The sequence below is a fragment of the Macaca nemestrina genome, chromosome 18 (genome assembly GCF_043159975.1).
Source record: "Macaca nemestrina isolate mMacNem1 chromosome 18, mMacNem.hap1, whole genome shotgun sequence".
Lineage (NCBI taxonomy): Eukaryota > Metazoa > Chordata > Mammalia > Primates > Cercopithecidae > Macaca > Macaca nemestrina.
In genome coordinates, this window is record NC_092142.1 from 29,506,367 (window position 1) to 29,533,197 (window position 26,831).

At 40.0% G+C, this 26,831-nt stretch overlaps 1 long non-coding RNA gene across 1 annotated transcript; it reads right to left on the minus strand.

Annotated features, from left to right (window-relative positions):
* Window positions 1-424: 424 nt before the first annotated feature.
* Window positions 425-22,712, minus strand: LOC105482974 (uncharacterized). Its single transcript, XR_987961.3, has 3 exons — window positions 22,279-22,712; window positions 2,507-2,584; window positions 425-1,518 (listed from the first exon to the last, which is right to left on the minus strand). It is a non-coding gene; the product is annotated as an uncharacterized lncRNA (long non-coding RNA).
* Between the last annotated feature and the right edge of the window lie 4,119 nt (window positions 22,713-26,831).

A 26,831-nucleotide genomic window follows, 5' to 3' on the forward strand; every position in this document is an offset into this window, starting at 1 on the left:
TAGAACTCAAAGTATAATAATAATAATAAAAAAAAAGAAAGGTGATGAACTGTTGATACCTGCTACAGTGGGAATGGATCTTACGCTGTGTGAGTCTATTTATATAGAATTGTGGAAAGTGAAAATCAGTCTATTGTTACTGGAAGCAGTGGTTGCTTAGAGAGTGCTTAGGGTTGGAAGGAGTGCAAAGGAAGAATCCGAATGGAGGGTAATCAAGATAAAATGTTTGGGGGGAATTGATATGTTCATTGTCTTGACTGTTGAAGATTCCCCAGGTATATACACACATCAAAACAAAATAAATTAAACACTTTAAATATGTGCAGCTTATTGAAGGTTAATTCTACTTTAATAAGGCTGTTTTAAAAAATAAGCTCAATTGAAACCTATAAAATGGAAGATTAAAATTAGGCAAATAATATAATCCAGGTTGAAGAATAAATAAATATGATCAACAAGCACTTAATAATTCTGACAGTTTTAGAACAAAGAAAATGAAACAATGGCATGGTGATTTTATCATTTCATCGAACTGAATTGAAAAAATACCAACATTTCTATAGAGAATGTTGTTAAAGGTTAGTAGATATCAGTCCTTTATTAGTGACTCAGAATGGGAAAGTAAAGAGCTACAGCCTTTTCTGACTGAATACATATATATTCATTTTGCTATACTTTGCAATACACAAACACATATGAATGATTACCCTAATATTTTCTGATTACAAAGAAACGCATGACTGTCATAAAACATCCAAAAACATCAAATGTCTAACACGAAGTACAAAATTTGTCAGTAGTTTTAGACCTAAACGAAACACAGTTTCTACTTCGAGGACATTGTTCAAACTCCTTTCCCAAGACAGCCCCTGGTTTTGTCATGTATTAACACCGTGTGTCTAAAATTGCCTGAGAAGTAGCAAGTCTTTGTTCTCACTCTCATAGCTGTGTCCTCTGCTGAATAGGGTCTGGGTGCCCCCAGCTAAAGCCTCATTTGATCCACCAACAGGCTCCTTTATCTTCTGTCCAGGGAAGGGTGGGCCCATTTTCTTCCTAGGAGGAGCTCTGAGCTTCTCCATCCAGGGCTGGATCCTAGGGACCAGGCAGTGTGGCTAGGATGAGCCAGCCCTCAGCAGGGAAGACATAGGCCACCTGGGTGGCCACGGCACAGATTTGTACCACAGCACAGAGTCCCCTGGAGCCAGATGAGCTCAGACAGCTGCTCCCAGGTCAGCAGAGAATAGACCTACTGTTCCCACACCTGGGCTGTGTTGTGATAACTGGCTTCAGATGGAGTGTGCAGAGAGGTCGCCAGGCTTTTCTGAAGTGGCAGTGGGAGGTCTCTTGAGACTGAGATCTGGGTCACTTGCTGTGCCCGGTGTGGGCCTCTGGGGGTCCCTCACAGCAGGCATCATGGGTCTCCTCATTTCACTGATGTGTACGTGTCAGAGGCCTTTGGTTTCTTTTCCAAAGTCAAGCAATCCTTTTGCAGTTTTGGCTCATGTCCTTGACGATGTCCTGAAGAGGAAGCATGTGAGTGAGACTTACCAGAATAGCTCCCATGGTTGCTCATTCTCAGAATGTCCCCATGCACCTTCAGGTGAACCCCACTTGTCTTTCCTCCTCCTTCCCTGCCCCCTCTGTCTCCCTAAAGAAGTGAGGCTAAACCCTTTCTGGGACCCCAAATGCTTTCTGGATGTGAGGATCTCTAAAATCCTCACAGCCACTGAGAAACCCCTTTCCTGTTCAAACTCAGTATAAATAACCTGCTTATCTGCCCTTTGGAACAAAAAAGCAAGATCCTGCTCTATCCTGGCAGCTGTCCAAGGAATGTATTTCTCTCTTCCTGGAGTTCCCCCATCTGAGCTGGACTCTGATTCTGTGGATAAAATGAAAGTTTGAGTGACTGCCTCCAACTGAACACCTTAGGAGCTCTAGTTCATCCTGCACACACCAGAGCTGAGGTTGCCACCAAAACTCAGTTCTTCTCTGTTCTCCAGAGTCCAAGATGTGTAAGACCCTGGATGCCAAAGAGCTCCCAGTTCCCTTCTCAGAGGAGACTGTGTTTACCCATCCACTATCTCTTCTCACCTTGGAAGAATCACATCTTACATAATTTAGCAGTGCTGTTTCTGACTTTGAGCTTTCTTTCCTTGGAATTCTATTCCTCATTTGAATTGGGCTCTGATCTTAGTGGAAAAGAAAGTTTAGGTGACTCATCTCTTCCTAGGCACAGAGCCCCAAAGTCTATACCTGACCCATATTTGTGGGTCATTCTCTCAATCAAGGCTGTTCAGCCAGTGTCGAGTGTGAATGGGAAGTAAGAGTTCCAGGGGATCATCACCATATTTCTGAAATCCCTGTGATGACTTTAAGTCATTTCCCATTTCTAATCTCAAAATGAAACCCCACCAAATACCCAGATCAGAATCCCTAATTCTACCCCTCCTGCCAGCCTCCATAGGAACAGCCAAAGACCTTATCTTGCCTTGCGCGTGGCTCTTACTGGAATGAGAAGAGAGTGGCTTATCGTTTCTTCTAATGGTCTTTCCTCCTTATCCAAGCCCCTTTCTGTAAAGGAGATCTGTTGGAAAGAAGGTGGGTCAATGGAGCATTGGATGGAAGGGCAGTGGGAGTCTGGTCTTCAGTTCCCCATCCCATGGTGAAGCTCCAGTGAAAGGTGATCTCTCTCTCTCTCTCTCTCTCTCTCTCTCTCTCTCTCTCTCTCTCTCTCTCTCTCTCTCTCCCCTCTCTCTCTCTCTCTCATGCCCAGAATCAGGTACAGGTTGTTCTTGTGAACCTGCTTTTCTAAGACCTTAAGCTGGACATGGCTCACTTCTACTGGCTGGAGAGATTTCTTCCTCCTGCCACTCGTCAGGGCCTCAGTAAGAATTTTTTCCATCATGAATGCCTTGGGGACGTAGACACAGATAAGGTCTAGACACAGAGCCCCGTCATCATGTTAAGAAGCAGAAATTCAAAGCTGGGGGCAAAGGAACAGGAATGCAAGGAACTTATCCCTATCTGATTTGTGCCCCAATACCCACCTAGAAGTATTTAAGATCTTGCCCAGATTTCAGGATGCAGAATTAGACCACATATTGCCATGTGTATATATATTTTGCACATGAAGAAAATTATATATAGTGTTAAAATTGTACACATAGATGTTATAATTTCTCAAATGCTTGGAAATGACAAATATCAAATTATAGTTCATTATATTAGATATATGCATATGTGGTAAGATGATAATGCAGAGAGAAAGTAAACACCAAATAAAATATCCTTTCCTAGCTTGAAAGTGGGGGAAATGATTTGATCAAATGCGACTCCATTGGACTGATTAGATCACGTGTAAAGCTAACCCAATCAACTGAATTCTTGAGGCAGCAAAAAGTACAGCTGAAGAGGGAAACTTTCCCTCTACCTCATTCTCCCTCAGTCACCCTGAGAGCCCCACTATGCTCTGTAGAGTCTGCTCGGCATCCATGATCTAAGCTGATTCCTTCAGCTGGATTATCATCATCAACCTTGCATGCTTTGGTTCTTTCTCTTTGTGTTTCTGTTTACAATGAGTTGTGGAAGAATCAATATTTTCACAAAGGCCATACTGGCCAAAGCAATGTATGGATTCAATGCAACCCCTATCCAATTACCAATGTCCTTTTATTCAGAATTAGAAAAGAATTCCTAAAATTCATATGGAACCAAAAAAAGATCCTGATATGGAACTGAAATAGCCAAAGAAGTTCTAACCAAAAAGAACAATGCCAGAGACCTCACATTATCCAACTTCAAATTATACTATGAGGCTATAGTAATCAAAAACAACGTGGTACTGGTATATAGACATAGATCAATGGAACATAATAAAGAGCCATGAAACAAAGTCATATCCAATGAACCATCCAAACAACCAGACTTTGACAAAGCCAACAAAAATGTACACTGGGGAAATAACCCCCTCCCTATTCAATAATGGTGCTGGGAAAATTGAATAGCCATATGCAGAAGAATAAAAGTGAACCTAGACCTCTGACCAGATAGAAAAATTAACTCAAAATGGATTAAAGATCTAAACATAAGACCTGAAACTATAAAAATTTTGGAAGAAAGAAAAGCTAGGACAAACTCTTCTAGACATTGGCCTAGGCAAATAATTTATGACAGAGTCCTCGAAAGTAAACACAACAAAAACAGAAGTAGACTCAATTAAACTAAAAAGATTCTACACAGCAAAAGAAATAACAGAGTAAACAGACAACCTAGAGAACAGAAGAAAATATTTGCAAACTATGCATATGACAAAGGGCTGATATCCAGAATTTACAAGGAACTCAAACAACTCAACAAGAAGAAAACAAATGACCCCATTAAAAAGTTGACAAAGGACATAACAGAGAGACATTTTCCAGAACAACATATGCCAGTGGCCAACAAACACATGAAAAGATCCTAAACATCATTAATCATCAGAGAAACACAAATGAAAACCACAATAAGATACCAACTTACATGAGTCAGAATGGCTATTATTAAAATGTCTAAAAGCAACAGATATTGGTGAGGCTACAGGGAGAAGGTAACGCTTATACACTTTTGGTGGGAATGTAAATTAGTACATTTATGGAAAACAGTATGGAGAGTTCTTAAAGAACTAAAAATAGAACTACCATTAGCTGCAGCAACCCCACTGCTAGGTATCTAGTCAAAGGGAGATAAATCATTATATTAAAAACACATCTGCATTCTTATGTTTATTTACAGCACTATTCACAATAGTCAAGCTATGAAAGCAACCTAAGTGCTCATCAACAGATGAATGTATAAATAATGTGGTACATGTACACAATGGGCTATTCAGCTGTAAATAAGAATAACATTCTGTCATTTGCAACAACATGGATGGAACCGGAAGTCATCACATTATGTAAAATAAGCCAGGTGCAGAAAGACAAACTTGGCAGGTTCACACTTATTTGTGGCAGCTAAAAATTAAAACAATTGAACTCATGGAGGTAGAGAGTAGAAGGGTGTTTACCGGGGGCTGAGAACGATATGCACCCCCAGCCCATAATGCACTGATGGTTACCAGTGGGTGGGAGAGTGGGGATAATTGATGCATACAAAAAAAATAGAAAGAATAAGATACAGTATTTGCTAGCACAACAGGGTGACTATAGTAAAAAATAAGGTAATTATACATTTAAAAATAACTAAAAGAGTATAATTGAATTGTTTATAACACAAGGAAGAAATGCTTGGGGTGATGAATCCCCATTTACTCCTTTATGATTATTATACATTGTATGTCTGTATCAAAATATTTCATATACCTCGTAGACATATAACACCTACTATGTTACACAGAAAAATTAAAAAAAAATTAAAATGTTGTACATATGTACCACAAAATACTCAGCCATAAAAAAAAGAAATCATGTCTTTTGCAGCAACAAGGATGAAACTGGAAGCTATTTTCCTTAGTGAAATAACTCAAGAAAAGAACGTTCAATACTGTTTGATCTCATAAGTAGGGGCTAAACAATGGGTACTTATTGACTTATAGAGTGAAATAACAGTCACTGGAGTCCATGAAAGATTGGAGGGTGGAAGAAGGGTGAGAGGTGAAAACGATTGGGCAGAAATGTCACTATTCAGGTGATGGGTACACCAAAAGCCCAGACATCACCACTATGCAATGTATGCAAGTAAGAAACTGGCACTTGTGGCTGGGTGCAGTGGCTCACGCCTGTAATCCCAGCACTCTGGGAGGCCAAGGTGGGTGGATCACGAGGTCAGGAGATTGAGACCATCCCAGCCAACATGGTGAAACCCCATCTCTACTAAAAATACAAAAACTTAGCCGGGCATGGTGATGGGTGCCTGTAGTCCCAGTTACTTGGGAGGCTGATGCAGGAGAATGGTGTGAACCCGGGAGGTGGAGCTTGCAGTCAGATCGAGCCACTGTACTCCAGCCTGGGTGACAGTACAAGACTCCGACAAAAAACAAAAACAAAAACAAAAACAAAAACAAAAACACTGGCACTTGTGGCTGGGCACAGCAGCTCAGCTCATACCTGTAATCCCAGCACTTTGGGACACCATGGTGGGTGGATCACCTGAGGTCAGGAGTTCGAGACCAGCCTGACCAATATGGTGAAACTCCATTTCTACTAAAAATAGAAAAATTAGCCAGGCATGGTGATGTGTGCCAGCAGTCCCAGGCTGAGACAGGAGAATCACTTGAGGTAGAGGTTGCAGTGAGCCAAGATCACACCACTGCACTCCAGCCTGGGTGACAGAGTGAGACTCCATCTCAAAAAAAAAAAAAAAAAAAAAAAAAAAGAAAAGAAATTGGGACTTGTGTCCCCTAAATATATGTAAAAAAGCAATTTTCTAAAAATGTCCTGTATTAAAACATTTGTATGAAATGACAAGGTTGATTTACAATGTTAACTTTTAAGATCTTGGTTACCTTTAGGGAGGAGGAAAGCAGGTTGGAGGTGCTACAGTGAACGAGGGAGCTGGCAAATAGCAAAGGGAACAGGATCACCACCCTGCTATGTGGATTTAGCTACAGCATTAACAAACTGCTTAGTTCACTCCCATATGTGCCCTTGCAGCATTCCACATACACCTGGACACATACATAAGACAGCTGCCCCTGTTTTAGACCACATTAAACACCTGCCAGTAAACGTGGGTCAAAAGTATGCACTAACATGTGTAGATAGTGCCATGGAATTGCTGCAGGCCTTCCCTTGCAAAAGGCCAAACCAACTGGCCACTATTAATGGCTTGGATTGAGGTCAGGGTCACATACAAATGACCTTGATACATCGATTGTGACCAAGGCATGCATTTCACTGGACATCATGTCCAAGATTGGGTCATATAATCCCCAAGCAGCAGGGCTGATTGAGTGGAAAAGTGGTATTTGAAATCATGATTCTGAGCACTCTCATAATCCAATACCTTGCATGGGCAAACTGTGAGTCAATTAAACCTCTTTCCTTTAAAAATTATGCAGTCTCCAGTATTTTTTCATAGCAGCATGAGAATGGACTGAAACAGTAAATTGGTACTGCAGAGTGGGATGCTGCTATAAGAATACCCCAAAATGTGGAAGTGACTTTGGAACTGGGTAACAGGCAGAGGTTGGAATATTTTGGAGGGCTCAGAAGACAGGAAAATGTGGGAAACTTTGGAACTTCCTAGAAACTTGGAGGGCTCAGACGACAGGAAAATGTGAGAAAATTTGGAACTTCCTAGAGACTTGGAGGGCTCAGAAAGCAGAAAGATGTGGGAAAGTTTGGAATTTCCTAGAAACTTGTTGAATGGCTTTGACCAAAACGCTGGTAATAATGTGGACAATGAGGTCCAGGCTGAGGTGGTCTCAGATGGGGATGAGGAACTTGTTGGGAGCTGCAGTAAAGGTCACTTTTGCTATGCAAAGAGACTGGTGGCATTTTGCCTCTGCCCTAGAGATTTGTAAAACTTTGAAATTGAGAGAGATGATTTAGAGTATCTGGTGGAAGAAATTCCCAAGCAGGAAAGCATTCAAGAGAAAGCAGAGCACAAAGTTTGAAAAATTTGCAGCCTGGTAATTGTAACAGAAAAAAAAAAAAGCCCATTTTCTGGGGAGAAATTCAAGCCTCCTGTAGAAATTTACATAAGCAATGAGGAGCTGACTGTTAATCACCAAGACAAAGGGGAAAATGTCTTCAGGGCAAGTCAGAGACCTTCATGGCAGCCCCTCCCATCACAGGCCTGGAGGCCTAAGAGGAAAAAATGGTTTTGTGGGCTGGGCCCAGGGCCCCCCTACTGTGTGCAGCCTAGCAAGTTGGTGCCCTGCATCCTAGCTTTCCAGCAGTGACTAAAAAGGGTCAAGGTACATCTTGAGCTGTGACTTCAGAGGGTGCAAACCCCAAGCCTTGGCAGCTTCCATATGGTGTTGAGCCTGCAGTTGCACAGAAGTTAAGAATTGAGGTTTGAGAACCTCCACCTAGACTTCAGAGGATGTATGGAAACACATGGATGTCCAGACTGAAGTTTGCTGCAGGGGTAGAGCCCTTATGGAGAACCTCTGCTAGGCCAGTGTGGGAGAAAAATGTGGGGTTGGAGCCTCCACACAGAGTCCCTAACTGGAACACTGCCTAGTGGAGCTGTGAGAACAGGGCCACCACCCTCTACCCCAGAAATGGCAGATCCACAGACAACTTGCACCCTGCACCTGGAAAAACTGCAGGCACTCAATGACAGCCTGTGAAAGCAGCAAGGGAGTGGGGGCTGTAGCCTAAAAAGTCAAAGACGTAGAGCTGCCCAAGGCCATAGGAACTCACTTCTTGCATCAGTGTGACCTAGATGTGAGACATGGAGTCAAATGAGATCATTTTGAGCTTTAAGATTTGACTACTCTGCTGGATTTTGGACTTGCGTGGGGCCTGTAGCCCCTTCATTTTGGTCAATTTTTTTTTCACTTGAAATGGGTGTATTTACCCAATGTCTGTACCCCTATTATATCTAGGAAGTAACTAACTTGCTTTTGAATTTACAGGCTTACAGGTGGAAGGGACTTGCCTTGTCTCAGATGAGACTTTGACTTGGATTTTTGAGTTAATGCTGGAATGAGTTAAGACTTTGGGGAACTGTTGGGAAGGCATGATTGTGTTTTGAAATGTGAGGACATGAGATTTGGGAGGGGCCAGGGGCATAATGATGTGGTTTGGCTGTGTCCTCACCCAAATCTCATCTTGAATTGTAGTTCCCATAATCCCCATGTGTCAGGGGAGCAACCAAGTGGGAACTAATTGAATCATGGGGTCAGTTACCTCCATGCTGTTTTCATGATAGAGAGTGAGTTCTCACAAGATCTGATGGTTTTATAAGGAGCTTTCCCTGCTTCATTCTGCACTTCATTTTCCTGCCATCATGTGTAGAACGACGTGTTTGCTTCCTTTTCCACCATGATTGTAAGTATTGTGAGGCCTCCCCAGCACTGCGGAAGTGAGTCAATTAAACCTGTTTCCTTCATAAATCACCCAGTCTTGGGCATTTTTTCATAGCAGCATGAGAACGAACCAATACATTTTAATAGACACTTTCAATTGTAATTTAGAGTGTTCAGAAAATATGACATTATATTCCTATCATTAATTAAATAACAATTTTCAGGCATAAAGCATACTTTTGTAAGTTTTTTTTTAAAAAGTGCACATCCTCTGTTTTCTGGTCGAAATGCCACCTATTTCTATGACAACTTAGTCAAATTTCTAACAAAATTATGTAACATTCTTTATATTCATTTATTAACTGTATACCAAAAGTCAATTTTTACAATTGTCTTACTGTCACCTGGTATGACTGAAGATGTGCCAATTTGTCATTTCCAGTGAATCTTTTGATTATTTATTTTTAAACTCTAGGTATTATGCCTATAAATGTGCCATGGCTTAGTACAATGTCTAAAACACTGTATGTGATAAGTAAGTGCTAACCACTTTGAGTCATCAAGTAATCTTTTATTCATGCCATTCTTCAATTACAATAATATTTTGTTCTTATTAAAAATTATGTTTCTGTTCTATCTAAATATAGATAAAAAAAATGAGGTAGTCTCTACCAGCCCTCTTCCTTAAATCCAAAGTCAAATTTTACAAATAGCTTTTATATTCAGTTACTTATTTGTCACAAACAGTAAATATGACTAGGTATGATAATTGTAGTAATAATCTCCATCCTACAACAGAGAAAACTTTGGATTATTCATTGATGGGCATAAAACTTCATTTTCTATTATTATTCTCAGAAAATCCATTAGCATGGAATAAAACGAATTAAAAATAAATATTATGATAGGCACACATTTTGGAAGTAAACTCAAAAAGTAGATGATATAAACAGTCATATAAATGAAAACTAGAATATAGTCATGTGCTGCATAACAATGTTTTAGTCAACTATGTACTACATATATGATAATGGTCCCAGAAAATTATAAGAACTGAAAAATGCCTACCATCTAGTAATATAGCCATCGTAACATTGTAGCACAATGCATTACTCACATATTTGTGGTAATGTTGGTGTATTAGTCCATTTTCATGCTGCTGATAAAGACATACCAGAGACTGGGCAATTTACAAAAGGAAGAAGTTTGATGGACTTACAGTTCCACATGGCTGGGGAGGCCTCACAATCATGGCAGAAGGCAAAGATGAGCAAGTCACATCTTACGTGGATGACAGCAGGCAAACAGAGAACACTTGTGCAGGAAAACTCCCATTTTCAAACCATCAGATCTTGTGAGACTTATTCAGTGTCATGAGAACAGCATGGGAAAGACCCACCCCCATGATTCAATTATCTCCCATTGGGTCCCTCCCATACCACGTGGGAATTATGGGAGCTACAAGATGAGATTTGGGTAGGAACACAGAGCCAAACCATATCATTCCTTACCTGGCCTTTCCCAATCTCATTTCTTCACATTTCAAAACCAACCATGCCTTCCCAACAGTCTCCCAAAGTCTTAATTCATTTCATCATTAACTGAATAATCCACAGTCCAAAGTCTCATCTAACACAAGGCAAGTCCCTTCTGCCCATGAGCCTGTAAAATCAAAAGCAAGTTAGTTACTCCCTGGATACAGTGGGGGTACAGGCATTGGGTAAATACAGTCATTCCAAATGGGAGCAATTGGCCAAAACAAAGGGGCTATTGGCCCCATGCAAGTTCAAAATCTAGCAGGGCAGTCAAATCTCAAAGCTCGAAAATGATCTCTTTTGACTGTATGTCTCACATCCAGGTCATGATGATGCAAGAAATGGGTTTCCATGGGATTGGGCAGCTCTGCCTCTGTGGTTTTGCAGGGTACAGCCTTCCTACCAGCTGCTTTCACAGGCTGGTGTTGAGTGTCCGCAGTTTTTCTAGGTGAACAGTGCAAGCTGTTGGTGGTTCTACCATTCTGGGGCCTGGAGGGCAGTGACCCTCTTCTCACAGCTCCACTAGGTGCTCTGATGCCACATTTCCCTTCTGCACTGCCGTAGCAGAAGTTCTCCAGGAGGGCCCCACCCCTGCAGCAAACTTCTGCCTGGACATCCATGTGTTTCCACAGACCCTCTGAAATCTAGGCAGAGGTTCTCAAATCTCAATTCTTGACTTCTGTGCACCTGCAGCTCAACACCACATGGAAGCTGCCAAGGCTTGGGGTTTGCCCCTTCTGGAGCCATGGTCTGAGCTGTACCTTGGCCTCTTTTAGCCAGCCAAGTGGCTGGAGTGGCTGGGACTCAGGGCACCAAGTCCCAGATTTCCCACAGTAGGAGGACCCTGGGCCCAGTTTACGAAACCATTTTTTCCTCCTAGACGTCCAGGCATGTGATGGGAGGAGCTGCTGTGAAGACCTCTGAAATGTCCTGGAGATATTTTACACATTGTCTTGGGGATTAACATTCACCTCCTTGTTACTTATGAAAACTTCTGCAGCTGGCTTGAATTTCTCATCAGAAAATGGGATTTTCTTTTCTATTGCATTGTCAGGCTGCAATTTTCCAAGCTTTTATGATCTCCTTTCCTTATAAAACTGAATGCCTTTAACAGCACCCAAGTAACATCTTGAATGCTTTGCTGCTTAGGAATTTCTTCTGCCATATACCCTAACTCATGTCTCTCAAGTTTGAAGTTCCAGAGATCTCTACAGCAGGAGCAAAATGTCACCAGTCTCTTTGGTAAAACATAACAAGAGTCACCTTTGCTCCAGTTCCCAAAAAGTTCCTTATTTCCATGTGAGACCACCTCAGCCTGGACTTTATTTTCCATATCACTATCAGCATTTTGGGCAAAGCCATTCAAGTCTCTAAGAAGTTCCAAACGTTCCCACATTTTCCTGTCTTCTTCTGAGCACTCCAAATTGTTCCAGTCTCTGCCTGTTACCCAGTTCCAAAGTTGCTTTTATAATTTTGGGTATCTTTTCAGCAGTGACCCACTCCTGGTACCAATTTACTATATTAGCCCATTTTCACACTGTTGATACAGACATACTCAAGACTTGGCAATTTACAAGAGAAAGAGGTTTAATGGACTTACAGTTCCACATGGCTGAGGAGACCTCACAGTCATGGCAGAAGGCAAGGGGAAGCAAGTCACAGCTTGCGTGGACAGTGGCTGGCAAACACAGAGAGCATGTGCAGGGAAACTCTTGTTTTTAAAATAATCAGATCTCATGAGACTTATTCAGTGTTACAAGAACAGTACAGGAAAGACCTGCCCCCGTGATTTGATTATCTCCCACTGGGTCCCTCCCACAACATCTAGGAATTATGGGAGCTACAAAATGAGATTTGGGTGGAGACATAGAGCCATACCATATCAGTTGGGGTAGACAATCCTGTGCTGTCAGTCATATAAATGTATACCACATACAATTATGTACAGTATATAATACTTGATAATGATAATAAATGACTGTTATAATTTATGTATTTACTATACAACTTCCAGTACCATAAGCTCCATTCACAGTAAGTGCCCTAAAAAGGTGTACCATTTTTTATCTTTTATATAGTATTTTTTGCTGTACCTTCTCTATGTTTAGGTATCTTCAGATACATAAATACTTACCATTGTGTTTCAACTGCCTACAGCATTCAGTAGTGTAACATGCTGCACAGACTTGTAGCATAGGAGCAATAAACTATACCATATACCCTAGGTGTGCAATAGGGTTTACCATCTAGGTTTGTGTAAGTACACTCTATGCTGTTTGCAAAGATGAAATGCCTAACACCACATATCTCAGAACACATCCCCATTGATAAATAACATATGACTTTATATAAAGTCATATCAGAAGACAAAATATTAATTAAAAGTCCACATCGAAAATCTCTGAATCAAAAGCTTTAAATGATAAATCTTATCAACATCTAATAAAATATTCGTGCTATTTCTTCAGAGTAACTTACAAAAATAGAAGCAACACTTCCCAATTTACTCTATGAGGCCAGGAGTGCCATCATACCGAAGCTGAAAAAAGCATCGCAAGAAGACTACAGAGAAAAATCCCTAATGACTACAGTCACAGAAATCCTTATTAAATACTAGAAAACTTATTCCAGGAACATAATAAACATGATCATATGCCATAGCCAAGTGAAATCTTATTTTCATAAATGCAATGTTAGCTTAACATCTAAAAGTCAATTAATATGCAGTATTAGTTGAATACATGACAAAAAGAACATTGCAATAGACACAGAAAAACATTTGACAAAAATCCAACATACATTGTGATTAAAAAAAAAAAAAACACCAGAATGCTATTAATAGAAAAAATAGTGAGTTCTGCTAAAAGTCATCTATAAAAGCCTATAACTAGCAATATACTTGATGGTGAAAGATTGAGTGCTTTACTGATAACTTTGGAAACAGGATCATAATTTCCACTTTTAACCCTCTATCCAAACTGTACTTCAGCCAGGGAAATTATACGGGGAAGTAAAATAAAATTGTCCAGTTTGAATAAAAAAAGTAGAACTGTGTTTCAATGCACACAACGTAATCTTCTACATAAAAATTTGTCAGGAATTTACTAAAACTCACTAGAACTAAGAAATTCATCCATGTCACAAGATAAAAGATCAACACGTAAATTGAATTGGATTTTTATATACTAGCAAACAACAATCTGAAAATTGAATTAAGGAAACAATTCCATTTATAATAGATCAAAAAGAAAGAAATATTCATGGATAATGTTTTAATTAAATTTAAGTTCCAGGATACATGTGCAGGACGTGCAGATTTGTTGCATACCTAAATGTGTGCCATGGTGGTTTGCTGCACCTCTCAACCCACCACCTAGATATTAAGCCCCACATGCATTAGCTATTTATCCTGACACTCTCCCTCCCCCCACCTCCAACAACAGGCCCCAGTGTGTGTTGTTCCCCTTCCTGTGTCCATGTATTCTCACTGTTCAGCTCCCACCTGTAAGTGAGAACATATGGTGTTAGGTTATCTGTTCCTGTTTTACTTTGCTGGACATGCATAATGACTTCCAGCTCCATCCACTTCCCTGCCAACAATATAATCTCATTCCTTTTTATTTCTACATAGTATTACATGGTGTATGTGTACCACACTTTCTTTATCCAGTCTATCATCGATGGGCATTTGGGTTGAATCCATGTTTTTGTTATTGGGAATAGTGCTGCAATGAACATATACATGGATGGATCTTTATAATAGAATGATTTATATTCCTTTGGGTGTATACCCAGTAAAGGGATTGCTGGGTGAAATGGTATTCCGGTTTTAGGTCTTTGAGGAATTACCACACTGTCTTCCATAATGGTTGAACTAATTTACATTCCCACCAACAGTGTAAAAGCGTTCCTATTTTTCCACAGCCTTGCCAGCATCTGTTGTTTCTTGACTTTTTAATAATCACCATTCTGACTGGCATGACATGGTATCTCTCTGTGGTTTTGATTTGCATTTCTCTAATGATCAGTGATGTTGAGCTTTTTAAAATGTTTGTTGGCTGAAAAAGTCATCTTTTGAGAAGTATCTGTTCATGTCTTTTGCCCATTTTTTAAATGGGATTGCTCTTTTCTTGTAAATTTGTTTAACTTCCTTGTAGATCTTGGCTACCAGACCTTGTCAGATGGATAGATTGCAAAAATTTTCTCCCATTCTGTAGGTTGTCTGTTCACTCTGATGATAGTTTCTTTAGCTGTGCATAAACTCTTTAGTTTAATGAGATCCCATTTGTCAAGTTTTGCTTTTGTTGCAATTGCTTTTGATATTTTCATAATAAAATCTTTGCCCATGCCTATGTCCTGAATGGTATTGCCTAGATATTCTTCTAGGGTTTTTATAATTTTTGGTTTATATTTAAATCTTTAATCCATCTTGAGTTAATTTTTGTATAAGGTATAAGGAAGAGGTCCAGTTTCAATTTTCTGCATATGGCTAGCCAGTTTTCCCAGTACTATTCATTAAATAGGGAATCCTATCCCCATTGCTTGTTTTTGTCAGGTTTATCAAAGATCAGATGATTGTAGATGTGAGGTCAATTTCTGAGTTTTCTATTCTGTTCCACTGGTCTATATGTCTGTTTTTGTATTAGTACCATGCTGTTTTGGTTTCTGCAACCTTGTTGTATAGTTTTAAATCTGGTAACATGATGACTCCAGCTTTGTTCTTTTTGCTTAGGATCATCTTGGCTACACAGTCTCTTTTTTGGTTCCATGTGAATTTTAAAGCAGTTTTTTTTCTAATTCTGTGAAGAACGTCAATGGTAGTGTAATGGAAATAGCTTTGAATCTATAAATTACTTTAGGTAGAATGGCCCTTTTCACTATACTGATTCTTCTATCCATGAGCATGGAATGTTTTTCCATTTCCTTGTGTCCTCTCTGATTTCTTTGAGCAGTGATTTGTAGTTCTCCTTGAAGAGGTCCTTCACTTCCCTTGTTAGCTGTATTCCTAAGTATTTTATTCTCTTTGTAGCAATTGTGAATGGGAATTAATTCATGATTTGGCTCTCTGCTTGTGTATTGTTGGTGTACAGGAATGCTTGTGATTTTTGCACATTGATTTTGTATCCTGAGTCTTTGCTGAAGTTGCTTATCAGCTTAAGAAACTTTTGGGCTGAGATGATGGGGTTTTCTAGATATAGGATTATGTCATCAGCAAACAGAGATGGCTTGACTTCCTCTCTTTTTATTCAAATGCACTTTATTTCCTTATCTTGCCTGATTGCCCTGGCCAGAACTTCCAATACTATGTTGAATAGGAGTGGTGAGAGAGGGCATCTTTGTCTTGTGCTGGTTTTCAAGGGGAATGCTTCCAGCTTTTGCTCATTCAGTATGATCTTAGCTGTGGGTTTGGCATAAAAGGCTCTTATTATTTTGAGGTATGCTCCATCAATACCTACTTTACTGAGACTTTTTAACATGAAAGGATGTTGAATGTTATTGAAGGCCTTTTCTGCATCTATTGAGATAATCATGTGGTTTTTGCCGTTAGTTCTGTTTATGTGATTAATTACATTACTGATTTGCATATGTTGATCCAGCCTTGTATCCTAGGGATGAAACTGACTTGATCATGGTGAATAAACTTTTTGATGTGTGGCTGATTTTGGTTTGCATATTTTATCGAGGATTTTTGCGTTAATATTCATCAGGGATATTGGCCTGAAGTTTCTTTTTTTCTTTTTCATTGTATCTCTGCCAGGTTTTGATATCCAGATGATGCTGGCCTCATAAAGTGAGTTAGGAAAAGGTCCATCTTTTTCAAGTTTTTGGAATAGTTTCAGAAGAAATGATATGAACTCCTTTTTGTACCTCTGATAGAATTCAGCTGTAAATCCATCCGGTTCTGGGCTTTTTTTGGTTGTAGGCTATTTATTATTGCCTCAATTTCAGAACTTGTTATTAGTCTATTCAGGAATTCAACTTCTACCTTGTTCAGTCTTGGGAGGGTGTATGTGTCCAGGAATTTATTTGTCTTCTAAATTTTCTAGTTTATTTGCAAAGAAGTGTTTACAGTATTCTCTGATGGTTGGTTGTATTTCTGTGGGGTCAGTGGTAATATCCCCTTTATCATTTTTTATTGTATCTATTTGATGTTTCTCTCTTTTCTTCTTTATTAGTCTTGCTAGTGGTTTTTCCTTTTTTTTTTTTCTCTCTCAAAAAACAGCTCCTGGATTCATTTATTTTTTGGAGTTTTTCATGTTTCTATCTCCTTCAGATCCACTCTGATCTTTGTTATTTCTTGTCTTCTGCTAGCTTTGGGCTTGTTTGCTCCTGTTTCTCTAGTTCTTTTTGTTGTGATGTTAAGGTGTTGATTTGAGATCTTTCTAGCTTTTTAATGTGGGCATTTTAGTACTATAAATTTCCCTCTCAACACTGCTTTGGCTGTGTCCCAGATTCTGTTACATTGTCTCTTCATTCTCATTGGTTTCAAAGAACTTCTTGTTTTCTGCCTTATTTTCATTATTTACCCAGGAGTCATTCAGGAGCAGGTTGTTCAATTTCCATATAGTTGTGCAGTTTTGAGTGAGTTTCCTAATCTTGAGTTCTAATTTGATTGTGCTGTGGTCAGAGAGACTGCTGTGATTTCAGTTATTTTGCATTTGCTGAAGAGTGTTTTACTTCCAATTATGTAACTGATTTTAGAGTAAGTACCATGTGTCACTGAGAAGAATGTATATTCTATTGTTTTTGGGTGGAAAGTTCTGTAGATATCTATTAGGTCCACTTGATCCAAAGTTGAGTTCAAGTCCTGAATATTTTTGTTGATTTTCTGTCTTGATTTGTCTAATATTGATAGTGGGGTGTTAAAGTCTCCAACTATTATTGTGTGGGAGTCTACATCTCTTTTAAGTCTCTAATAACTTGTTTTATAAATCCTGGTGCTCCTGTATTGGGTGCATATACATTTAGGATACTTAGCTCATCTTGTTGAATTTTTTCCTTTACCATTGTGTAATGTCCTTCTTTATCTTCTTTGATCTTTGTTGGTTTAAGGCCTGTTTTGTCAGAAACTAGGATGGCAACCCCTGCTTTTCTCTGCTTTCCATTTGCTTGGTAAATTTTCCTCCATCCCTTTATTTTGAGCCTATATGTGTCTTTGCAGCTGAGATTTGTCTCTTGAATACAGCACACTGATGGATCTTGATTGACTCTATCCAGCTTGCCATTGTGTGTCTTTTGATTGGGGCATTCAGACCATTTACACTTAAGGTTAATATTGTTATGGGTGAATTTGATCCTGTCAAATAATGTCAGCTGGTAATTTTGCAGACCTGTTGATACAGTTGCTTTTTAGTGTCATTGGTCTTTGTACTTCCGTGTGTTTTTGCAGTGGCTAGTAATAGTTTTTCCTTTCCATATTTAGTGTTTCCTTCAGGGGCTCTTGCAAGACAAGCCTAGTGGTGACAAATTCCCTCAGCATTTGCTTGTCTGAAAAAAATTTTATTTCTCCTTTGCTTATGAAGCTTAGTTTGGCTGGATACTAAATTCTCAATTGGAAATTCTTTTCTTTTAGAATGTTGAATATTGGCCCCCAATCTCTTATGGCTTGCAGTGTTTCTGCTGGGATGTTTGCTATTAGTCAAATGTCCTTCCCTTTGTAGGCGACCTGGCCTTTTTCTCTGGCTGCCCTTAACATTTTTTCCTTCATTTTGACCTTGGAGAATCTGATGAGTATGTGTCTTGGGATTGATCTTCTCATGGACTGTCTTACTGGGGTTCTCTAGATTTCCTGAATTTGAATGTTAGCTTGTCTTGGTGAGTTGGGGAAGTTCTCCTGGATGACATCCTGAATTATGTTCTTCAACTTGGTTCCATTCTCCCCATCCCTTTCAGGTACCCCAATCAATTGTAGGTTTGGTTTTTTTTTTTTTACATAATCCCATAGTTAGGTTTTGTTCATTCCTTTTCATTCTTTTTTTCTCTAACCTTATCTTGTTTCAGCAAGATAGTTTTCAAGCTCTGAAATTCTTCCCTCTGTCTGGTCTATGTGGTTAGTGATATTCGTGGTTGCATTCTGACATTCTTACATTGTCCATCAGGTCTTTTATTTTCCTCTCTACACTGGTTGCTCTGGTTAACAGTTCCTTATGATTTATCACAGTTCTTAGCTTGTTTGCTTTGGGTTAGAATATACTCCTTTATCTCAGCAAAGTTCACTATTACCTGCCTTCTGAAGCCTATTTCTGTTAATTCATCTCAGCCTCTGCCCAGCTGCTTGTCCTTGCTGGAGAGGTGTTGTGATCATTTGGGGGAGAAGAGGCCCTCTGGATTTTTGAGTTTTTAGAGTTTTATTCTTTCTCATCTTCTTGAGTTTATCTACCTTCAATCTTTCAGGGTCCTGACCTTTATACAGGGTTTTTGTGGTGGCGTTTTTGTTGATGCTATTGTTGTTTTTGCTTTCCGTTTTTCTTTTAACAGTCAGGACCCTCTTCCATAGGGTTGCTGTGTTTTGCTGGGGGTCCACTCCAGACCCTTTTGCCTGGATTCCTCCCACACCTGGAGGTGTCACCGGTGGAGGCTCCGAACAGCAAAGACAGCTGCCTGCTCCTTCCCTCTGGGATCTCTGTCTCAGAAGAGCACTGACCTGATGCCGGCAAGATCTCTCTTGTACAAGGTGTCTGGCAGTTTCTGTTGGGGGAGGTCTCATCCAGTCAGGAAGGTTGGGATCCGGGACTCACTTAACGAAACATTCTGGCTGCCGCTTGGCAGAGTCAGTAGCACACGGGGGGAATCTCACTCATCTGAACTGCCTGAATTCCTCAGAGCAAGCAGGGGGATAAGGCTGATCCAAAGAGACTGTGGCTACCCCTCCCCTCAGGCGTTCAGTCCCGGGGGATCAGAGTTCTGTCCCTAAACCCCTGGCTGGAGTTGCTAAAATTCATTTACGGAGGCCCCTCCCGCTCAGTGAGGAGTGTTGGGTCAGGGTCTGGCCTAAAGAGGCAGTCTGGCCATAATCTGCCACAGCTGCTGTGCTGCACTGTGGGGAATTCCTTCTGGGTCCAAATTGTCTAGTCTCCCTGGCACCCGCAGGGAAAAACTGGCGACTGGAACTGCAGTGATGGCTGCCACCCCTCCCCCCGGCAGCTCAGTCATCTTAGGCAGCAGGCAGTCTTAGTGATAATGGCAACCTCTCTCTCTGGGAACTGGGTCGTCTTAGGCAGTCTCCAGCCAAGTGGCTGCTGAGAATCTGTACAGCTCTGCGCTTGGAACCCAAGGCACTGGTGGCCTGGGCTCATGAGGGGAATCTCTTGATCTGTAGCCTGTACAGATCCATGGAAAAAGCAATGGTTTCTCAGGCAGGGTAGAAGGATCACTCACTGCCTCCCTTGGATGGGGTTGGGCGCTCCCCTTACCCTGTGTGATTCCCAGGTGGCCCATCACGTTGCCCTACTTTTCCTCACTCTCCATAGGTCATGTCAACTGCCTAGTTATTCTCATTGAGAGAACCTGGATATCTCAGTGCTGGTGCAGGATTCACTTGCGGTTTTCATTCTTCTCACTGGGAGCCTTCAACTGCAGCTGTTTCTAGTCAGCTATCTTGGCCCCTCCCTCCCAAATTTAACAAAACAAGTGCAAGGACTTTACACCGGAAGATTTCCTTATGCTAGAATAAATCAAAGAGCTGAGTAAATGCAAAGACATCCTATGTTAAATGATAATATTGTAAAGAATACCCAAAAATTGACCTACAAATTAAATGGAGTCCCTTCAAATTTCAACTATAGTTTCTATAGAAATTGACAAGTTTCTCAATATCCACATATATACGCAAAGCAAACAAAAAAACACAAACACAATCCTTAAAAGGAATAACAAAATTCAGCCAGGCATGGTAGCTCATGCCTATAATCCCAGCACTTTGGGAGGACGACGCGGGCAGATCAACTGAGGTCGGGAGTTGGAGACCAGCCTGACCAACATAGAGAAACTCCTTCTCTACTAAAAATACAAAATTAGCTGGGCATGGTGGCACATGCCTGTAATCCCAGCTACTTGGGAGGTAGAGGCAGGAGAATCGCTTGAACCTGGGAAGTGGAGGTTGTGGTGAGTTGAGATAGCGCCATTGCATTCCAGCCTGGGCAACAAGAGTGCAACTCCGCCTAAAACAAAACAAACAAAGAAAAAACAAAAAAAGAATAACAAAATTCTATGACTTAAACTCAATAAAACTAATTTTTATTCACTACAAAGTAACAGTAATCAAGCCTGGGGTGGTAGCACAGGGATAGATTCATATAGAACAATGAAATAGGAAGTTTCAGTGCTAAACATGCATTTATGGTAATGTAATTTTAACAAAGGTGCCAAGAAACTTCTGAGGAAAGAAAAGTCTTTTCAACAAAATATACTGGAAAATTGGATATTGGCCTGCAAAATACTGACACTGGACTCCTATCTCAAACACTTCAAAAAACAAAAAACAAGCCAACCAACCAACAGACAAAAGTTAAAAAGATCATACACTTAAATGTAAGTGCTGAAACTAAAAAATTCTTAGGAGGAATATTAAAGTTTTACAACCTTGCATTAGGCAATGATATTTTAGATTTTACACCAAAGGACAATCAAAAAGAGACAACTATACTTCACCAAATTTAAAATGTTTTATTCTTCAAACACCATGAAAATATAAAAATGGAAGTCACTGAATGAGAGAAATCATCGTACCTGACACTTCAATATGGGATTTTTAGTCTTCAGAATTGAGTACATGTTTGTTTCTAAAGCCACTCGCCATGTGGTAATCTGGCAATGTGGTATGGCAGCCCCAGCAAACTGATAGTCTATTAGAACAAACATAGGATTTCCCCTATAGTGTAGCTGAGATGACCACAGAATTGAATCACATCAATCTTCACCAGCACAGAAAGGCTGTACCATTGTGGGAAACAGCCTCTCTTATGGAATATTATGAAGCCAGGTGAGGGCACAGGTTCTGACCTGGCAGGGTTATGATAATATGTTTATAAGATTAAAGGTTATAGACAAATGTTAGAACAGCCCAAACCCCTCCCTTTTCTGTATAAACCACCCAATTTAGAGTGATGGTTAAGATTGGAGGTTTGCAAGAGTAGTGGAGCTGCCTGCTACATGGAATACTTGGGGCAAGTTGTGAAAACAATAAAAACAGCAACAACATGCAGAGATACTTCTGGCCTATTGTAAAGTAAAAACAATGCAAAAGTGTTTTCTCTGATATTTCTAGAAGTATGTGAACAGGGACTTTGCACCTAGTTAAGTTGCCACTGGGGACTAATGGAGGCCAGGTTCCTTAGGGAACTATCGGCCACTAAATTGGCAAAAATATAGGACAGAGCCCAGGGGAGTTTCTATACTCGGGTTTGGGCCCTGGGCTCACTCTGGTATCTCAGGTCCTTGTCTATAATGACCCTTCTTGTGCTCACTCTCATGCTTGCCCAGCAGTGACCATGGTTGGTGATGTGGCACAACTGTCTTTTGTCCAAGGAGATACAGTTGGACCTATCAAACAGCTTCTCACTGATCTCCTGCATGGAATTCTGCAAATAGAGTACCCAGCAAATTGATTGAGAGGTGTTAGTGGCCTGCTTGGCTGTTCCCACAAGGAGATACTCTGATTAAAGTTCTGCATTCTAGATCGGGCACAGAGGAGCATCTCCACGAACCTCCAGCCAGGGCAAAAACCACATGACAGCTTGAGGTCTCAGAATGAAATCTGAGTAAACACGCTTAATCCTCAACACTCACCTTCTCATCCTGCCAGCCATGACCTGGAGTACGAACACAGTAGATTTCCAGCACCTAACAACCTGCTCCTTCCCAGGAAGAGCCTCACCTCACCTTCTGCTCCCCACCCTACACACATATATGGTGATGAGGAGAGGGTATGAGGTTGTCCAGATGGGATCTCAAGTGAGGACTGGCCTGGAAAGGGCTACCCTGTGGTTACTTTGGGGTACCTCTTGCCAAATGGCCTGAAGCGTGGAGGTTGGGGGATTGAGAGCTGAGCCAATGAACCAAATTCTGCATCTTTAGAAAAGGCTCTCACTAAAGCAAGAGCTTTGAAAAGTTGGGATACAGCGGAACATCTTGCTCTCTTGACAGTCTCTGGCTAAGTTTGATGGGAGACTGCCTTCAGAAATGTGAGTGCCTGGTCACCAAAGTTCTAAGTTCTGTTGGGGTCTTTCACCAAGGAAGTGAGGTCACTTCTTCAAGGTTTCATCATTCTTTTACTAAGACCTACCCAAAGTCTTCTCTGGGATGCTGACTGCTCATCTTCCTTCACCATGTTATTTTATTACCTGCACACATTTATGCAAACACAGACCCCTCTCCCCCAGACTCTGAGAAGACTCAGTGAAGCCAGGACCACAGGTTGAGGAGAGCTAGGTCAGAACCTCCTTTTAATACATTTACCAGTTATGCCATCCTAGATATGTCATTGTTTTTCTGGGGGCTCCACAGTCTCCCAAACTGCACAATGGAGATCATGCTAGTTACCCAGTTCTAAGAGAACTCATCAGGAGTTACCTAATTCTAAGGGAACTCATCAGGGGTATGTGAAATAATACAATGATTGTGAGTTGGTATCACATGTAGTTAATGTATAAACACAGAGATGGGAGAATTACATGGGGTGGGACAATTCAAACATGCCTGGGTTTTATCAGTTGCATGTTGGGAAAGTTGCTTCCCCTCCTGGTCTCATTTCCCAAGATCCACCATAAGGGAGTTGAAATTAAATAAAATTTCAATAATGTCATCCTGAAGCAATAAACTTTCCAATGTCTTCTCATTCTATTTAGAATCAGATCCATCTGTCTCACCTTGGTCTCTGTGGTGAGCGGCCTCCAGGATGGTTCACGAAGATCGCCATTTCCAAGTATACACACACTTGTGTAACCAGTAAGTGGTAAGTTACTCACCTCTAGGCAAAATAATACAACTGAACATATGGAATGTCACTTCCAAGATTTAATCGCTAAAATATTGTCATTTACCTCTTACTTTCTCTCTCTCTGGTACCCTTATTTCCTTCCTTCGTTTCCCCACCCCACTGTGGCATATACTTTGCTCTGGAGAAGCAAGCTACAATGATTTGAGCTTCTCTACTTACAGGCTTGTATGACAAAGAATGGAGGGAATACCTTGACCAACAGAAAGGAACCCAGGCCTGACTCCAAACTGAATGATGCCACAACTAACCATTGTGAGTTTTAGAAGCCCATCCTTCCCCAGTTAAGCAATAGTTGAGACCACAGCTCATGAGAAACCTTGAGGCACACACCCTAACTAGATTTTCTGGGGAGTTGGTATAAAAGACTCAGGAAGTATACTGTAGGCGAATGAGGCTTTGGGACAATCAACAAATGACCCAAAGCTTCCTCTGTCATAGGATTGAGAATATGACTAAAACTTCATTGAGTCAAAAAAGCTATTACATCTAAACGAAAACAGTGAAGCATGCCATTTGACATTGAATTGCATCAACATGACACGTTAGCCTACCTCCTCTTTTTAATACATATTTAGAGAGGACAGAAAAATAAATGTGAATAACATACATAAAATAATTTAGTAAATGAAGAATGGTATGAACAAATAGAAATTTGAGGAAGCAGAGTGGTTAGTACGTAGTAGCCCTACAATGTGTTAGGAATTATTCTAAGCCAATTACACATGGACTTAATACCTGAAATGTGTAACACAGAAATTCATGAAAAATGACAAACTAAGCCATTTACAATCCTGTTAGGTAAAATTAAGATCATCACAGAAATAAAATATTTTGGTATACAGTAACTAAATGAACATAAACATGCTAAATAACTTTATTAAAGTTTTGACTAATTAGGTAGAGACAAATGGGTAGCATTTTTCACCAGTAAAGAGAAGATACACATTATATTCCAGTACCAGAGGTGAAAAAAATAAATGGCAAAGTGTAGGCCTAACAATGTCATGATGATAGCAGAAATTCAAGAGGTCACTATTTTCTAGGCAACTAAAATGACACTAGAAACGATAAATTGTAACCAACAAGTACTACCTAGCCATACACAAATTTCCCTTGTCTCTTTGAATTAATTTATAGAATAAGTAGAAATCCAAACATATTCTTTTGTAAATTCAGGAACATGCTATAAAGGAAGCAGAGTGATTAAAGCCAAAGGACCTAAATTCAGGTAAATAATTTTATCAATATTAACAATGTTATAGAAAAATAGTAATTCTGGCTGTATCTAGATCAGTTCTGTTCACTGGCGTGAAGTATGTATTTTCAGAAATGTGCAAAAAACAAATTTTTAAGTATCAAAAGAAACCTACTGTTTACAAATTACTATTACCACATGGTATATTTGAGAGGAATATTCTGAACGAAGAAACGGGGTATCTCATAAGATGCTGTTGTATGCTACACAATGTCTATTGAAATATTTTACTCGTGTACATTGTGGATATTTGTGCTTTTAGGAAAAAATGCTATATATTATTAAATATTTTAATATAGACAACTAAAAAGTCCTGAAGAAGTTACAAGAAACTTTAAGCTGCTGAATGGAGTTAAAGGAAAGTATAAGAACTTCACAGGAGCAGAAGTAAATCAACAGAATGACCCAGAGTAGTCAAACTAAGAAAAAAATGCTCCCTTCAGATACTGACTGATCACAAGGATGTCAAATCTATGTGTGTTGTCCATCTTGTTCCCAGGGAAAATGGAAGAAACACTGGAAATAATATGACTATAGCCACCCCAAATATGGTATCTCACAAAAGTGAGAACCAAAGGAAAAACTGAGTGACATAATAAGGAAGAAATGTCTGAAGAAAAAATATGCAACAGCTTTGCAAATTGGAATTATATTTAAAATGCTTAAATTAATACAATGAAAAGTAGACAATCAATATTTATTTTTGTGGAAGGAACAAGAAACTAAAGTTTAAAAGCCAAATTTGAACAACAGCCCAATAGAATATGAATAATACAAAATTAAGTTACTAGACAATGTATAGGTTCACCACTAAATTAAACAGAGATAAGAGGACCAGTGAACTAGAATGTTGAGCAGAATGAATATAGAAAAATACAGTAGAAATAAAATCTCATAAAATTTTAATTTTAATTAAAGTCTACAATGAGATGCAAAACATGCCTAATTGTTTCACTAGAACAATGAGTATGAATTGGCCGTAGCAAATAAGGCCAGTCAGATCCAAGGATTGGGTAAACAGAATCTTTCCCTCCATGGGAGTAGCTAAAAAAATGCATTGCAAAGGGCATGGATAGAGAGAGGAATGAATTATTCCCACTATTGCAATCGGGATCATTATGCCTTTACTTGCATAACTGTTCCAAGTCAAGTAACTAGTCTATTAAGAGACTGGGATGGGACTCAGGGTCAACTCTGCCTGACTCCAAAGCCCATGAACTCCATGGGCCCTTGAGGTTCTGCAGAGTGCCACTTCTGCAACAGAAGTAGGATTCCTTAGACATTCTCATCCATCTATTATGCTTCAATATTGGGAATAATCTCTTTTGTACAATGCTTCTGAAGCAACTTGGAAGGTCTTCAAATAATTTGAGAAAGTGTCTAAGGGCTGACTTTAGGAAATCAAGGCCCAACATTATTCATTTCTTTTTTTTTTTTTTGAGACAGAGATTTTGCTCTTGTTGCCCAGGCTGGAGTGCAATGGCGCCATCTCGGCTCACCGCAACCTCTGCTTCCTGGGTTCAAGCAATTCTCCTGCTTCAGCCTCCCGAGTAGCTGGGATTACAGGCATGTGCCACCACGCCTGGCTAATTTTGTATTTTTAGTAGAGACAGGGTTTCTCCATGTTGGTCAGGCTGGTCTCCAACTCCCGACCTCAGGTGATCCACCCGCCTCGGCCTCCCAAAGTGCTGGGATTACAGGTGTGAGCCACTGCCTCCAGCCTATTCATTTCTTATCATCAGAAAAATTGGAAAACACATAAGAACACACTCCACATGTTTGCAAATTCTCACGTTTGCAAATTCTTTTCATTTTAGTATTTTCAGGTTATTTATGCTTTCAACACAGATTAAATCAAATTACTGTGCCTGAAATAACCTCTTACTCTAAAAGCAAGTGACATAAAAAATAGATTTATAGAGAGACATTTCTTCCTGCTGCAATTTCCAAGACTCCAAATGCAGGAGTGGTCATAGGGCAAATACCTGTAGCACACATGGAAATCATACACAGCTAATGCATCCCTCACCCTGAAACAGTGGGTCTCACCCCTGGCTCCACATTAGTCACATGCAGAGACCCTACAAT